Source organism: Schistocerca serialis, chromosome 8 (genome assembly GCF_023864345.2).
Source record: "Schistocerca serialis cubense isolate TAMUIC-IGC-003099 chromosome 8, iqSchSeri2.2, whole genome shotgun sequence".
Taxonomy (NCBI): domain Eukaryota; kingdom Metazoa; phylum Arthropoda; class Insecta; order Orthoptera; family Acrididae; genus Schistocerca; species Schistocerca serialis.
The window spans coordinates 164,407,738-164,425,613 of NC_064645.1; the positions used below are offsets into that span (position 1 = coordinate 164,407,738).

At 46.9% G+C, this 17,876-nt stretch overlaps 1 pseudogene; it reads left to right on the forward strand.

Annotated features, from left to right (window-relative positions):
• Nucleotides 1-17,876, forward strand: part of LOC126416902 (PHAF1 protein CG7083-like) — a 73,449-nt pseudogene that overhangs the window by 49,133 nt on the left and 6,440 nt on the right.

The following is a 17,876-nucleotide window of genomic DNA, read 5'->3' on the forward strand; positions in this document are numbered from 1 at the left end:
CGCCAATAAATGCTCAACGATGGCGCCTCGACCTGTTGCCACTGACCCACCCCACAGAGGATTATGGGCGTTGAAGTCGCCCAGTAGCAAGAAAGGTGGCGGCAATTGAGCTATCAGCGCAGCCAGGACATGCTGCGCAACATCACCATCCGGTGGCAGATAAAGGCTGCAGACGGTAACTGCCTGTGGCGTTCACGCCCGAACAGCGACAGCCACTGAAGATGTTTGTAGAGGGACATACTCGCCGTGAAGAGAGTTAAGGACATAGATGCAGACGCCACCCAACACCCTTTCATAAGCTGCCTGGTTCTTATAATAACCCGGTAGCCACGGAGGGCGGGGGTTCGCATTGCTGGAAACCAAGTTTCCTGATGAGCAATGCAGAGGAAAGGATGAAGGCTGATAAGTTGGCGGAGCTCAGCTAGATGGTGGAAGAAACCGCTGCAGTTCCACTGGAGGATGGTGTTGTCCATGGCTGAGAAAGGCGTGAAGGGACGGGGAAGGCAATTTACGCCGCTTGTTCACTCGCTGCCACCGATTCAGTACCAGTCCGAGTGACATCCATGGCGTCTGAGGGACCAGCGAGGTCAAGGTCCTCAGCGGACGCCAGAATCTCGACCTCATCCTCAGACGCAGAGCTCGAAGGGTGCGGTGCGGTCAGTGCCACTGCAAGTTCTTTGGCGTTTCAGGCGTCATCCTTCGGGCTGGTGGAAGCCTGGGAAGGGAGGGTCCCAAGTGAACCCTTACGGGCGAGAGCAGCTGAAGAAGTTAGACGCTTCTCCGCCTGAGAAGTGGAGACGGACGTCCCCGATGGGTGGGAGGATGTTGCTCCCGAGGTAGGTGGTGCAGGAGCAACCGGTTGGGTAGAACCCCCCATGGGCCAGGGGCAGGAGGAGTTGTACTGCTCATCGAGCTGGCTGGAATTCTCGAAACTGATGGGGCTAGCACAGTTGTTATAGCAGCTGCGTAAGAAGAGGTCATTCTCACAGGATGGAGTCTGTCATATTTCCTTTTGGTCTCAGTATAGGTCAGTCGGTCCAGGGTCTTATATTCCATGATTTTTCGCTCTTTCTGAAAGACTTGGCAGTCTGGCGAGCAAGGTGAATGATGCTCTCCGCAGTCGACACAGATGGGAGGCGGGGCACATAGAGTATTGGGATGTGATGGGCGTCCGCAATTTCGACAAGTGAGGCTGGAAGTGCAGCGAGAAGACGTATGGCCGAACTTCCAGTACTTAAAGCACCGCATCGGGGGAGGGATATACGGCTTGACGTCACAACGCTAGACCATCACCTTGACCTTCTCCAGTAATGTATCACCCTCGAAGACCAGGATGAAGGCACTGGTAGCAACCTGATTGTCCCTCAGACCCCGACGAACGCGCCGGTCGAAATGAACACCTCTACGCTCTAAGTTGGCGTGCAGCTCGTCATCAGACTGCAAAAGGAGGTCCCTATGGAAAATAACCCCCTGGACCATATTTAAGCTCTTATGTGGTGTAATGGTAACGTTAACATCCCCCAACTTGTCACAAGCAAGTAACCTGCGTGAATGGGCAGAGGATGCCGCTTGTATCAGTACTGACCCAGAGCGCATTTTGGACAAGCCCTCCACCTCCCCAAACTTGTCCTCTAAATGCTCGACGAAGAACTGAGGCTTTGTGGATAGAGAAAACTCCCCATCAGCTCTCGTGCAAACTAAGAATCGGGGCGAATAACTGTGACCTCCATCCTGAGACTTACGCTCCTCCCACGGCGTGGCCAGGGAGGGGAACGTTTTCGGATCATACTTCTGAGGTTTAAATTGAGCCCGAGAACGCTTAGAGACTGCTGGCAGCTGGCCGCCAGCGAGAGATGATGCACCACGCTTCATTGCGGGTCATCCGCCCTGATGCCACCTACCCTGACCAAGGGCCCTCCCCACAGGAGCCACCCAGCCACAGCAAAGGCCACCTGGCAGGATGGCCATTGCCGGGAGTCCCGATACCCCAGGAGGATAGGCATCTACTCCTTGGCATACGTGGGGAGTTAATGGCGCAGGCATCAGTAGAGCGATCCCTGTGTTGTCAGGGGGCTACAATCAGCAGGGTACATGGCAGCCCCACCACAACGGACTGGCTGCCGTGCTGGATGTTAGGTGAATGTGGTCCATGGTCGCCGTCAGTGCAGAAAGTGGCACTACACAGCGCAAGGTGGAAAGTGCACGCAGGAACATATCCATGCCCAAGAAATGGAGAGTGGGCAGGACTGATATGCAATGACAAAGAAGCTGGCGAAAGGTCTGATTGCAAGATGGACACAATGCACCAAGTAAGGCGCCCTTCCCCAATCGGCTCGCTCTTCAGAAAAATTTTGAGACATAGAGGTCAAACCCAACAGGGGACCATCATATACGGCCGAAAAGTGTGAGACTCCTTTTAGTCGCCTCTTACGATAGGCAGGAATACCATGGGCCTTTTCTTACCCCCGAACCCGCAGGGGGGTTCTTATGGGGAGTGATGGTGACGGAAACATCCCCAACTTGTCACAAGTGAGCAACCTCTGGGACTGGGCAGAGGATGCTGTTATGGTGAGAACTGACCCAGAGCGCATTTTGAACAAGCCCTCCACCTCCCCAAACTTGTCCTCTAAATGCTCCACAGAAAACTGAGGGTTGGTTGGCATAAAAGATTCACCATCAACTCGCTACAGACAATGTACCGGGGTGAATAATCTCCACTGCTGTCTTTAGCCATATGTTCCTGCCATGGAGTGGCCAGGGAGGAAAATGATCTTGGATTGTATTGCTTGCCATTGAGGTTAGACCTCAACCGTTTAGAGACTGCTGGTGGAGGCCCACCAGCGAGAGATGATGTACCACACTTCATTGCGGGTCATTTGCACTGATGCCACCCACTCCAACCAGGAGCTCTCCCCACAGGCGCCACCCACCCACAGCACAGACAATCTGGCAGGATGGCCTTTGCCGGAAGTCCCGATGCCCCGGAGGGATAGGCATCTACTCCTCGGCATACATGGGGAGGTAGCAGCTCAGGCATCAGCAGTGCGTCCTTGTGTAGTCAGGGGGCCACCACCAAGAGGGTACACGATGACCCCACCACAATGGACTGGCTACCGTGCTGGTTGTTGGGTGTCTAATATCCATATGTGTCAGGAGGGCATGTATGCTACCTGGAACACACAGCAGCTGATGTGGCCAGAAGCTCGGTGGTAGGCCAACTCCATGACACTATTGGTTGTGCCAGGTCTTAGGGCAAGATGGATATAGAATACACCACGTAAGGCGTCCTTCCCCAAATGGTATGCACTAACAGAAAATTTTGAAATCTAGTGGTCAAACCCCTTAGGGGACCATGACATTAAGGCCAAAACGTTTGAGACTCCTTTTAGTCGCCTCTTACGACAGGCAGGAATATCATGGGCCTATTTTTACCCCCGAACCTGCTGGGGGGATGGGGTGGCCAGGGAAGAGAACAATTTGGGGTCATACTTCTGCACATTTAAGTGAGCCGTCGATCACTTAGAGACTGCTGGAGGCTGGCAGCTGGCCACCAGCAAGAGATGATTTACCACACTTCATTGCATGTCATCTGTCCTGATATCACCCACTCCAACCAAGGGCCCTCCACACAGGTGCCACCCAGCATCAGCAAGGACCCCCTGGCAGGATGACCACTGCCCTAAGTCCCAACACCCCAGAGAGATAGGCATCTACTCATTGGCATACCTGGGGAGTTAACGGCGCAAGCATCAGCAGACCAATCCCTGTATTGCCAGGGGGCTGCAACCAACAGGGTACAATGCGGCCCCAGCTCAATGGACTGGCTACCTTGCCGGATATAAGGTGCAAAGAAGTCTATGCTTGTCATCAGTGCAGAAAGCGACACTGCATAGTGCATGGCGTAAACGGCACCCAGGAATTTATCCTCGACCAAGAGATGGACAATGAGTGGGACTGCAATGTGACGACGAGAAAGGGGTCCAAATATCTCAACGCACTATAGACACTATGCACCATGTAAGGTGCCCTTCGCAACTGTCTCGCTATTCGGAAAAAATTTAAAGAATGGTGGTTTAACCCTACAGGGGACCAACACATAAAGGCTAAAACGTGAGAGACTACTATTAGTCGCCTCTTACGACAGGCAGGTATACTGTGGGCGAATTGTAGCCCTCGAATCCACAGGGAGAGGATGATAAATGAGTAGGCCGAATATTGTGAGACTACTCCTAGTCACCCCTTACGACAAGTAGGAATATTTTGGGCCTACTCTAACCTTCAAACCCGCAGGCGGAGAGGGGGGGGGGCGGCATGAACTTCCTGTGTAGCTCAAAATCGATAGCGTGCAAGGGAATAGAACACTGCCACATCCTGTCCTCTGCAGGCCACCCAGCAGAATGGCAGAATGACACCAACTTACCCTAGCGTTGGAGCAACTAAAGTTGGTCATATATCAGTTTTTTCAAGAGCGATGGCTGATTTGCTGGGGCAGGAATTGGTAGATGTGGTGTCTGTTCCAACGTGCGAGTTGCCAACAGTAAATTTACATAAATAATGTATCGGTCCACTGACAGGGTGCTGGAAGTAAGATGATGCCATAGAGATCAGACAAAGGGGGCTGCCTATTAAACATAAAATTTGCGTTATTCGTGTTTGTCACTGTGTGACTGGAATAGAAATCTAAGTTAACGTTCTGTCGCTAAATGCTGAAGAAATAATGGAGATAGATTGGTGCCAGAAAGATATAAGAGGCGTGAAAAATAGGAATTTATTTTCGGAATGCACTTTTCTCAAGCAGTAGCAATAATGCAGTCACAAGAGGACTTCATATATGTGTTCAGATGATCTACAGTGATTCGAACACTATGTGCAGATATTATTAACTTACCACAGGATAGGACTGAAGATCATAGAAATTTACAACATGAAGCTGGTCACAGAAAACACTGTGGTCGTATGTTCAACTTCCCAGAAGAGCTGCCATGTAATGGAGAAATTGTGAGGTGGTTTGGAGCTACACATCCTAGCAGCCTGGACACCGAGAAAAGGTTGTTTGTTCTGAATTTTAGGGGGCCTTTCACTACGTTATCCTGTTGAATCAGAATTCCAGCCAGGTGTGCACATGGCTTGGGCTCACTTCGATTTCCTAAGCGAACTTCACTGGTGGTCTCTCGGACATCATTGTACAATAGTACCAGTCTGAGCGTATGTCACACCAGAGGTACCATTGTGTTGCTGTCATAATTAGCTCTATCTGGAACATGCCAAGAATATTAGGAGAAACATGTTACCTTCGTTTGTATCTCTTCACTGAAGTTCATCTCGTGTGCTTGAGCCAAGTAAGCAGAATCTTAGCAGGGAAGCAATGCCTGCTGACATATGCCAGGATGTTGCTACACGTGTTGGTGCACCATTGCGAGTTTTTTTATAAGTCTGACGAGAAAATTAAGATACAGAGCCCAAACCCACACAGCCTCATTACCGCTCAGTTGGTTCGTTTAAAATGGGGGGGGGGGGGGGGGGGAAGGGACCAAACTGCTAGGTCATCGACCCATCGACCCATTGTTCCGATTAAAAAATGCCACAAGGGTGAAGATAAAACAACTGACACTTACAACACAAAACAGGGAGAAAGGAAAACCACAATAAGGACATAACAGCAACGAATCCTAAAACAGACAAAACTGGACAAGAAAACCACAGACAGATGCAAGAAATAACAAACCAACTTACCATGGCTGGCTGACCATGAGAATAAAAGCAAGATACCAGTCACTCTGTAACACATTGAACCCTCCAGCCTAAAAGCACTGGGGTAGAGGACACAGAGGAACAAAAACTTAGATCAAATGATAAAACCCACCCTCACGAATAAAATGTAAAACTAATTCAGCTGATGAGGCGTTGTAAGAAAAAATTAACAGCAACGAGTCCCATAACCTGAGACTGTCACAGGGCAGTCAAAGTAGGACAGTGCACCAGATTATGGGCCACTGTCAACCAGGTGCCACATCGACACTGAGGCAGGTATTCACAGTGCAGGAGGTAGCCATGGGTAGCCGAAGCATGGAAAATGCGGAGCTGGCAGAGAACCGCAGAATCCCTGTGAGAGGACCGCATGGAGGATTGGTTAGTTGGTTTGTGGGACTGAAGGGACCAGACTGCTACAGCCATCAGTCCCTTTTTTCAAAAACTTCAAACACTCACACAGAAGAAAAACGAACTATGGAGACAACAAGAGATGACACAGGACAAGACAGACTCAGACAGAGATCAGATAAAAGGAATTAAAATCACACAGTGTGACAGCAGTTGGCCGACCATAGAAAAAAAAGGAAAAGCCAACCACCGAGAAACATATTGAAAACTTAGTGTAAAACCATAGGCCAAAGGCCAGAACCAGCACAAAAGAACACACACTCAGATTAAATGATAAAAAACCCCTACCCGAATAAAACACAAAACTAAGCCTGCATTGGCAGTGTCATCAGTTAAAAGGGCAGGGAGCATATCAGGCAGCACAAATGTCTGCCTGACCATAGCTAAAATGGAGCAGGCCACTGTCAAAGCTGCCCCGCAGCGACAGAGGAGGGTCCTCCCAACGCAGTAAATAACTGTGCATCAGCTGGGAGTGGCCAATGTGGAACCGACAAAGGACAACTGAGTCTCTGGGATTGGCTTGCATGGATGACTGCCACAAAGTAGTCGTCTCCTTGATAGCATGGAGTTTATTGGGTGCGGTCAGATTGCGCCATTCAGCGTCCCATAGGGCAAAAAGTATGTGGCGTAAGAAGGTTCGCAAATCAGCCTCCGGGAGGCCAACGTCCAGAGATAGAGATGGTTTACTGGTGGCCTGTTTGGCCAGGCGGTCAACACGTTCATTGCCCGGGATGCCGACATGACCAGGGGTCCACACAAAGACTACAGAGCAGCCGCAATGGGCAAGAGTATGGAGAGACTCCTGGATAGCCATCGCCAGACAAGAGCAAGGGAAACACAGTTCGATAGCTCGTAAACCGCTCAGGGAGTCGCTACAGATAAAGGACTCACCTGAGCAGGAGCGGATATACTCTAGAGCACGAAAGATGGTGACCAGCTGAGCAGTGAAAACGCTGCAGCCAACCAGCAAGAGTGTTGTTTGTAATGGTTGGTTGGTTGGTTGGTTGGTTTGGAGGGTTAAAGGGACCGGACTGGTACGGTCATCAGTCCCTTTTTCCAAAAAACTTAAAACTTCAACAGATAATAAAAAACGAACAACAGGAAAGATGGCAGACGACACAGGATAAGAATGACTCAGAGATCAGACAAAAGGAATTAAAATCACAGAGTGTGACAGTAGTTGGCAGACCATGGAGACAAAAAGGGAAAAGCCAACCACAGAGACACACACTAAATAATCAAACTAAAATCGGAGGCCATAGGCCAGAATGAACACAGGGAGACAAGCACTTAGATTAGTTGATAAAAGCCCCCTGCCTGAATAAAATGCAAAACTAAGCATGCCAGAGCAGGGTCATCAGTTAAAAGGGGAGGGAGCGTATCAGGCAGCGCAAATGTCTGCCTGAGCACAGCTAAAAGTGGACAGGACAGTAAAACGTGCACCACCGCAAAACCGCCCCGCAGCGACAGAGAGGCGGGTCCCCATGGCTCAGTAAATATCCATGCGTCAGCCAGGTATGTGTATTGCGGAGCCGACAAAGGAAGACTGAGTCCGTGCGAATGGCTCACATGGTTGATCGACACACAGCTGTCGTCGCCTTGACAGCACGGAGTTCATTACGTGTGGTCAGATCGCGCCATTCAGCGTCCCAAAGCGTGACAATTGCGCGGCGTAAGACTGCCCTCAAATCAGTCTGGGTGGCCAGTCTCCGGAGATGGTTTACTGTTGGCCTCTTTCGCCAGGCAGTCAACATGTTCATTGCCCGTGATACAGACATGAACAGGGGTCCACACAAAGACCACAGAGCGGCCGCAATGGGCAAGAGCATGGAGGGACTACTGGACAGCCATCACCAGACGAGAGCAAGGGAGACACTGGTCGATAGCTCGTAAACTGCTCAGGAAGTCGCTACAGATAACGAAGGACTCACCTGAGCAGGAGCATATATACTCTAAGGCACGAAAGATGGCGACTGAGTCCTTCGGACCCTGTGCCAATTCCAGCCGAAGGCAAGGGCGGGGCACACACTACTGGGGTGTACACAGTGTGGCCCGGAAAAGAGGGGGAAGAGGGGGAAGAGGGTAAACCCCAAGCCCGAAGAGAAGCTCTCTGACGCGGACGGCGATTGTACAAACCGACCGGGGCCGACGTTCTGGGAGATGGACGACGGACTGCGGGAACAGGAGACGATAATTAGGATTTCCAGGCAAGCTAAAAATATGCGCAGCATAAGCGGCCAGTAGATGTTGGCGACGTAACCGCAGTGGAGGGACACACTGTCCACAGGGCTGGTGCGGAAAGCACCAGTGGCAAGTCGGATCCCGCTGTGTAGGATTGGGTCCAGCATGCGCAACGCAGATGGGGATGCGGAACCATAATCCAGGCTCCCATAATCCAGGCAGGACTTTGTTAACGCCTGGTAGAGCCGTAAGATAGTAGATCTGTCGGCGCCCCAGCTGGTGTGGCTCAAGAATCTCTGAGCATTAAGATGCCGCCTACACATCTATTTAAGCTGCCATTTATGAGGGAGCCAAGTCAACTGGGCATCAAAAACCACACCCGAAAACCGATGTGACTCCACCACAGCAAGAAGTTCGTCGGCAAGATAAAGCCGTGGCTCAGGGTGGACTGTTCGTCGCTGGCAGAAATGCCTAACGCAGGTCTTGGCTGCCGAAAACTGAAAGCCATGCGCTACAGCTCAAGACTGTGCCTTGCGGATAGCGTCCTGCAGCTGACGTTCAGCAGCTGCAATGTCAATGGAAAATAGTAGAGGTAGAAGTGAGCATACGAGGAAGCCGAGACAGACGTTCCCACCGCCGCAGCGAGCCCATTAATTGCAGTTAGAAACAGGCCGACACTTATGACAGATCCCTGTGGTACCTCGTTCTCCTGAACTCGAAGGTACGATGCGACAGAAAATTGCCTATGAAAGCCGTTTCTGCTAAGGTTGAGTTTGGGCCCCTCTTTGGTATTGTACAAATTTGGTTAGGGATTGGATGTTGGATTTTATTGACAGATAGATGGCTGAGGTGAGTATTTCTTTTGTTTTAATGGTTTAATAGTAAGTAGGTCACCTAAGTTCGAGATGTCTGGTTCCTCTTTCCTGGCACCGCTAGAGAACTGGAAAGCAACTAGTCACGGGAAACAGTCTACCCTGCATCAGGCAACTGTACTAATAACATGGCCTTCTCAATTGGCTCGCTCCCTACCGAAAGGCTGCAACTCTTGCCAATGGCAAAATTTAAATACTGAATAGCCCTATAGCTAAGAAAGCATCCGTAAGTTACAACATTTAAGACTTAACAAAATTTCGCAAAGTCCTTAAAAATCAGCAAGATCCCTGAAACAGTAAAAACATCCGCTTTAAATAGCTTAAACTTTGACTGACGGCGTAATCTTTAGAAATTTTACCGATTGGTAGGCACCACTGCACTATGAAACAAACCCGACAAACAGGTAACCAACAGGTGTCAACAGTTGACAAGAGCGATTGTATATTGGGCAACATTACAGAAAGGTTAGTGCACACTGAACAGTTTCACTATGGATCCAGTATTAAATGTTCCAATAACAAGACCCTAGAACCAACAACGTTTGCGACATTATGACAATTAGTACGTATACTATAATGTGTCAACCCATACGTTCTCAGGGCGCAAGAGCCTGCGACACTGATTTTACTTTAGGTAAGTGTGGGGACCATACCTCTCTTGCCACACTGATTTTAATGTGGGTCGAGTAGCTGTTAAGGTACCTTTTCAGTAGGAACTAGACAGTTGTCAGCGCACTAGCACTATTCGCAAATGAAACCATTTGCGCTACTGCGCCTATTCCTTAACATCCAGTAGAAACTGAGTTCGCTGAGTGCACCACATTGACTAACCAAGGGTAGGTACTTCAAAAATGGCTCTGAGCACTATGGGACGTAACAGCTGAGGTCATCAGTCCCCTACAACTTAGAAGTACTTAAACCTAACTAACCTAAGGACATCACACACATCCATGCCCGAGGCAGGATTCGAACCTGCGACCGTAGCGGGCGCGCGGTTCCAGACTGAAGCGCCTAGAACCGCTCCGCCACTTCGGCCGGCTGTTAGGTACTTAATGTCCACCGTTTGAAAATATTTTAATCTAATAATGTTCTTTATATTTTAAAATTAAATATTTGTTGTTTCTGATAACTTCTTATACCATATTTCGTAATAACTTTCAATTTTTCAGTTAGAAGTAACCTAAAAATTTCAATCATAGTAGTACACGCGACTTTCCCCAACAAATGCCATTTTTGTTTTTAAGTTCAGGATCCTTCTCACAGCTACGTATCTTAGGTATTGTGTCAATTGATGTTAAAGATAATTAACGAAAATCTGTATTTTCAAAAGAATTTCTTGTAGTGGTCAGAAAGTACCTCTCCTCTCCGTGTAGACGTTAGGAAAATGCATTGGTATTGCTGAGATTGTGTAAAACGATATTTTAAGGTTCTGGACCCTTCTCGTACATCAGTACCTACTTAAAAATTGTGTGAGTAAACTGAACAAGTAACGATTTTTAAATTTTTTCATTTCTGTTTTGGTGGGCATGAAGCGATTATTCAGCCTCTCGCCTTGGTAGCATGCGCTAGGAAACACGGGGGTTAATACACGCCACGAGTGACAACCAACGCACACGGACTGAAAAACTGCAAATGACCAAGCACTCACATCCTGACAACGTCATCAACTTTCTCCACAGACAGGTGAGCAAAACTATTCCCTAAAAATTCTTACCACTAGCGAAATTCTGCAAATCAAATCGAGGCAACAAACCAACACGCATGATATAAAATCTTGTACAATGTGCCTTGCACAGACAACAGACGGAGGCACGCTTGAACGAAACAAACCTTTGCCAACGTTATCGAGACCACAGTGACTACCACAATCACAGCGGCTTTTGCAAACCAACAGCCAGCACAAGTGCTACGTTCCTATTGTATAGCGTACAAGATACGTCTTAATCAATCCACAGTCTGCACAAATCTCACACACACACCGCAATATAGAAATATTGCTGAACCATGATGCCAACGTCCGTAATTCAACGGCGTTAATTAACAGATAAGAGAGTTTACACTAACAAATGCAACTAGCAACTGAGCTTCCAGACAGTTTGCATATGACAGTAAAAAGACACATCTGCAACAACAAAGCCACATAACTGTGGAAGCACCACCACCTAACGAAACTCAAGCATCGAAAACATGTCACTGTGCGCCGGAAAACATACTCCACGCATACATAAACCACCTCCCGATAGAGGTGATTTAGCGTTAGAGGGTTAAGATTGTCTCTAAACAAGGTGCCCGACGTCGCGTAATTCGTACGCGTCACTGCAGTCCGGAACCACCAACGGAATTTTACTGTAAGTACACACTCGTCCTTGACCACGTCGTACTAAATCAGGAAGGGCATCCTCTAGCTTTCAACAACCCCCGGAAAAACACTATGTATACACCACTTAAGAAATCAACGGTTCATCGCAAAGTACACTACACCGCGCCATGTCAGGCAATAACGCCAACAGCCGCTTCCGCACTGGTCGATGGGACAAGAGATAGTGGCCGGCCGCTCACCGTCTGTCTGCTGCGCCAGGAAAACGGCCGGCAGATCTCGCCACAATAGTAAACAGCGCCACGCACTGAAGGACGCGGGAGTTCAAATCCCCGAGCGTGATGATCACTCGTCTCAGTGTGCTTGCTTATGAAATCAGCAAACATTAGAGTTTTTGAACCGCCTTTTCCATTTATATCTACCTGATTACTCTAATTCAAAATTAAGAGCCGGGCAGAGGGATCATCGAACCACCTTTAAGCTACTTCTCAGTGCGCGGAAAAGACGAACACTTCACTCTTTCCGTGTCAGCTCTGATTTCTCTTCTTTTATTATGATGATTATTTCTCCCTATGTGGATAGGTCCCAACAAGTATTTTCATACTCTCAGCAGAGAGTTGGTGATTGAAATGTCATGAGAAGCTCCTGCCACAGCGAAAACCGCTTTGTTTTAATGACCGCCACTCCAACTGTTGTATCATATCCGTGGCACACTCTATCCTTTTTCGCGATAATACTAAACGAGCTGCCCTTATTTGAACTTTTTCGATGTCCTCCGTCAATCCTATCTTATGCAGATCACACACCGCACAGTACTACACCAGAAGATGGCGGACAAGCGTGGTCTATGCAGTCTCTCTAGTAGATATGTTGCATTTTCTATATGTTATGCCAATAAATGGCTGGCTCTGAGCACTATGGGACTTAAATTCTGAGGTCATCAGTCCCCTAGAACATAGAAATACTTAAACCTAACTAACCTAAGGACATCACACACATCCATGCCCGAGGCAGTATTCTAACCTGCGACCGTAGCGGTCGCGCGGTTCCAGACTGTAGCGCCTAGAACCGCTCGGCCACTCCGTCCGGCTATGCCAATAAAACACAGTCTTTTGTCGCCTTCCCCACAATTATTTCTGTGTGTTATTTCCAACGTAAGTTGTTCGTAATTGTAATTCCTAAGTATTTAGTTAAATTTATGGCCTTTAGATTTGATTGATTTATCGTGGAACCTTTCAGCACTGATGTGGATGAGTGGATTAACTCGCACTTCTGATTCTTTGAGGTCAATTTACAATTTTCGCACCATACATGTATCTAGATCGTTTTGCGATTCGTTTTGATCTTCTGATGACTTTACTAGACGATAAACGACAGCATCCTCTGCAAACAACCTAAAATGGCTGCTCAAATAGTCTCCTAAATCGTTTACACATATAAGGAATAACAGAGGACGTATAACACTATCCTGGGGTACGCCAGAAATCTGTTTTACTTGATGACTTTTTGTCAGTTACTACGAACTGTAACCTCCTGACAGGGAATCACGAGTCCAGTCACATAACTGAGACGATAGTCCATAGGCACGCAAATTGTTCGGAAGTCGCTTGTGAGTTACGGTGTCAAAAAAGTTCTAGAACTCTACAAATACGGAATCAAATTAAAATCCCTTATCGACAGCACTCAACACTTCGTGTTTGTAAAGAGCTAGCTGTGTTTCACAAGAACGATACTTTCTGAATCCGTGTCGACCATGTGTCAATAGGCCGTTCTCTTCGAGGTAATTCATACTATACGAACGCAATATACGTTCCAAACTACTGCTGCATATCGACGTTAATGAAATGGGCCTGTAATTTAGTGGTTTACTCCTACTACCTTTCTTGAATATTTGTGTGACCTGTGCAGCTTTCTAGTCTTTGAGTATGGATCTTTCGCCGAGCGAGCGGTTGTATATGATTGTTTGAGGCTATTCGATCAGCATACTCTGAAAGGATCCTAACTGGTATAAAATCAGCTTATACTAAGCGATCTAAGGTGCTTCGCTACTGGCAGGATATCTACTTGTAATTTACTCATGTTGGCAGCTGTTACTGATTCGAATTCTTGAATATCTTCTTCGTCTTATTTCGTGAACGAATTTCCAAAAGCTGTGTTCAGTAACTCTACATGTACATCTACAGCCATACTCTGAAAGCCACCTGACGGTGTGTGGCGGAGGGTACCTTGAGTACCTCTATCGGTTCTCCCTTCTATTCCAGTCTCGTATTGTTCGTGGAAAGAAAGATTGTCGGTATGCCTCTGTGTGGGCTCTAATACCTCTGATTTTATCCTTATGGTCTCTTCGCGAGCTATACGTATGAGGGAGCAATATACTGCTTGACTCCTCGGTGAAGGAATGTTCTCGAAACTTCAACAAAAGCCCGTACCGAGCCACTGAGCGTCTCTCTTGCAGAGTCTTCCACTGGAGTTTATCTATCATCTCCGTAACGCTTTCTCCATTACTAAATGATCCTGTAACAAAGCGCGCTACTCTCCATTGGATCATCTCTATCTCTTCTATTAACCCTATCTGGTGCGGATCCCACAGCGGTTTGTTGTATTCAAGCAGTGGGCGAACAAGTGTACTGTAACCTACTTCCTTTGTTGTAGGACTGCATTTCCTTAGGATTCTTCCAATGAATCTGAGTCTGGCATCTGCTCTACAGGCGATTAATTTTATATCGTCATTCCATTTTAAATCACTCCTAATGCCTACTCCCAGATAATTTATGGAATTAAGTGCTTCCAGTTGCTTACCTGCTGTATTGTAGGTAAATGATAAATTATCTTTATTTCTATGTATTCGCAGCACATTACACTTGTCTACATTGAAATTCAATTGCCATTCTCTGCACAATGCGCCAATTCGTTGCAGATCCTCCTGCATTTCGGTACAATTTTCCATTGTTACAACCTCTCGATATACCACAGCATCATCCGCAAAAAGCCTCTGTGAACATCTGATGTCATCCACAAGGTCATTTACGTATATTGTGAATAGCATCGGTCCTACGACATTCCCCTGCGGCACAACTGAAATGGCTCTTACTTCGGAAGACTTCTCTCCATTGAGAATTACATGCTGCGTTCTGTTATCTAGGAACTCTTCAATCCAATCACACAATTGGTCTGACAGTCCATGTGCTCTTACTTTGTTCATTAAACGACTGTGGGGAACTGTATCGAACGCCTCGCGGAAATCAAGAAACACGGCATCTACCTGGGGAACCGTGTCTATGGCCCTCTGAGTCTCATGGACGATTAGCGCAAGCTGGGTTTTATCGTCTTTTTCGAAACCCATGCTGATTCCTACAGAGTAGAAGACTACTTACATCTATACGTTTGCTGCCGTGACGACGGTCGAATGCTTGCATCCTTCGGCCGTCTCTTTCTGCTAGGCTACTGCGCCGAATAAACGAAAAAATACGGCTTTTGACAGGCTGAACTGAACAGCCAACGCAGCTCCTAACTTGACTGTACGCAATATGCGGAATCACATACGCATTTTGCAAGCAGTAATACGAGTGATGAAAACAACACGCCAGTTACCCATTCAGCATGTTAAGGGAGTTTTCTGGTCTAGAAGTTTCAAAAGTGGCTTTTTATTGCATATTTCGAAACCATATATTATGGAGAACACGTGGGCAAAGCTGTGTTGCCCATAATTTACATATAGTCGAAATACACGATCATAGGACCGGCAGTCCCGTGTCATCGAGCGCGTGCGGCCTGCGCTCTGAAGGAATCAGACCTGTATACGAAGACCTATCGAATGACATTTATTGCAAAGATGTGTTGGCGCAAACAGTAAAAACTCTAACGAGCCGATAAATTCACTGATTTGGAGGCTTTCCCCAGAACACAGATATTCCGGAAAAGAAGTAGTCGAAATTGCAAACAGTTTGGCCACAGTTACCTTCAACGACGGCTTCGCTGGGCTCGCACAGAGAATGAATGTCATAGGCGTTCAACTTGGCTGCACGAGTTCGAATTTTGCAGAAGGCGCAACGCGGACAGCCTTGCTCGCTCAGAGCATCGCGCATCTACGGCCGGTAAAGAAGATCTGCAGCCCGGGAGGAAGCGGTGCACACGAGCGAGATTTACGCGGTCGAGAAGCGACGAAAACGCTTTTGACAACTTCAAACGCGATTTCCTAAAAGTCACATTTTTTTTAGCTGTGTGTTTGAATTACCGAAAAACTACTCGGCCGATTTTGATGCCGCTTAGCTGTTTTGGTAGAGTACTGAACTGGCTCTCGTCGGAACCTCTAAAAATTAACCCATTTTCAAAGTATCGATTTTTTGTTACATTTGAATGCCCAAACAAAGTCGATTTACCTTAGTTTTTTTTTCAAACAGTAGCCACTTTGTAAAAAAAGTCTTCACTTTTCAGAGGTTCTGATCATAGCTACAATCGTCATGTCTGTTTCAGACCTCCCAGTTACCTGAACCATATCCACCCACCTACCGGTTCAAAAATGGCTCTAAGCACTATGAGACTTAACATCTTAGGTCATCAGTCCCCTAGAACTTAGAACTACTTAAACCTAACTAACCTAAGGACATCACACACATCCATGCCCGAGGCAGGATGCGAACCTGCGACCGTAGCGGTCACGCGGTTCCAGACTGAAGCGCCTAGAACCGCACGGCCACACCGACCAGCTGTTGTTGTTGTGGTCTTCAATCCTGGGACTGGTTTGATGCAGCTCTCCATGCTACCCTATCCTGAGCAAGCTTCTTCATCTCCAATGCTAAATTTTTGATCCCTTGATGCCTCAGAACATGTCCTACTAATTGGTCCCTTCTTCTAGTCAAGTTGTGCCACAAACTCCACTTCTCCCCAATTCTATTCAATACTTCATCATTAGTTATGTGATCTACCCATCCAATCTTCAGCATTCTTTTGTAGCACCACATTCTCTTCTTGTCCAAACTATTTATCGTCCATGTTTCACTTCCATACATGGCTACACTCCATACAAATACTTTCAGAAACGACTTCCTGGCACTTAAATCTATACTCGATTTTAACAAATTTCTCTTCTTCAGAAACACTTTCCTTGCCATTGCCAGTCTACATTTTATATCTTCTGTACTTCGACCATCATCAGTTATGTTGCTCCCCAAGTAGCAAACCTCCTCTACTATTTTAAGTGTCTCATTTCCTAATCTAATTCCCTCAGCATCATCCGACTTAATTCGACTACATTCCATTATCCTCGTTTTGCTTTTGTTGATGTTCATCTTATATCCTCCTTTCAAGACACTATCCATTCCGTTCAACTGCTCTTCCAAGTCCTTTGCTGTCTCTGACAGAATTACAATCTCATCGGCGAATCTCATAGTTTTTATTTCTTCTCCACGGATTTTAATACCTACTCCGAATTTTTCTTTTGTTTCCTTTACTGCTTGCTCAATATACAGATTGAACAACATCGGGGAGAGGCTACAACCCGGTCTCACTCCCTTCCCAACCACTGCTTCACTTTCATGCCCCTCGACTATTATAACTGCCATCTGGTTTCTGTACAAATTGTAAATAGCCTTTCGCTCCCTGTATTTTACCCCTGCCACTTTTAGAATTTGAAAGAGAGTATTCCAGTCAACATTCTCAAACGCTTTCTCTAAGTCTACAAATGCTAGAAACATAGGTTTGCCTTTCCTTAATCTTTCTTCTAAGATAAGTCGTAAGGTCAGTATTGCCTCACGTGTTCCAGTGTTTCTACGGAATCCAAACTGATCTTCCCCGAGATCGGCTTCTACTAGTTTTTCCATTCGTCTGTAAAGAATTCGTGTTAGTATTTTGCAGCTGTGGCTTATTAAACTGATTGTTCGGTAATTTTCACATCTGTCAACACCTGCTTTCTTTGGGATTGGAATTATTATATTCTTCTTGAAGTCTGAGGGTATTTCGCCTGTTTCATACATCTTGCTCACCAGACGGTAGAGTTTTGTCAGGACTGGCTCTCCCAAGGCCGTCAGTAGTTCCAATGGAATGTTGTCTACTCTCTGGGCCTTGTTTCGACTCAGGTCTTTCAGTGCTCTGTCAAACTCTTCACGCAGTATCGTATCTCCCATTTCATCTTCATCTACATCCTCTTCCATTTCCATAATATTGTCCTCAAGTACATCGCCCTTGTATAGAGCCTCTATATACTCCTTCCACCTTTCTGCTTTCCCTTCTTTTCTTAGAACTGGGTTTCCATCTGAGCTCTTGATATTCATACAAGTGGTTCTCTTATCTCTAAAGGTCTCTTTAATTTTCCTGTAGGCAGTATCTATCTTACCCCTAGTGAGATAAGC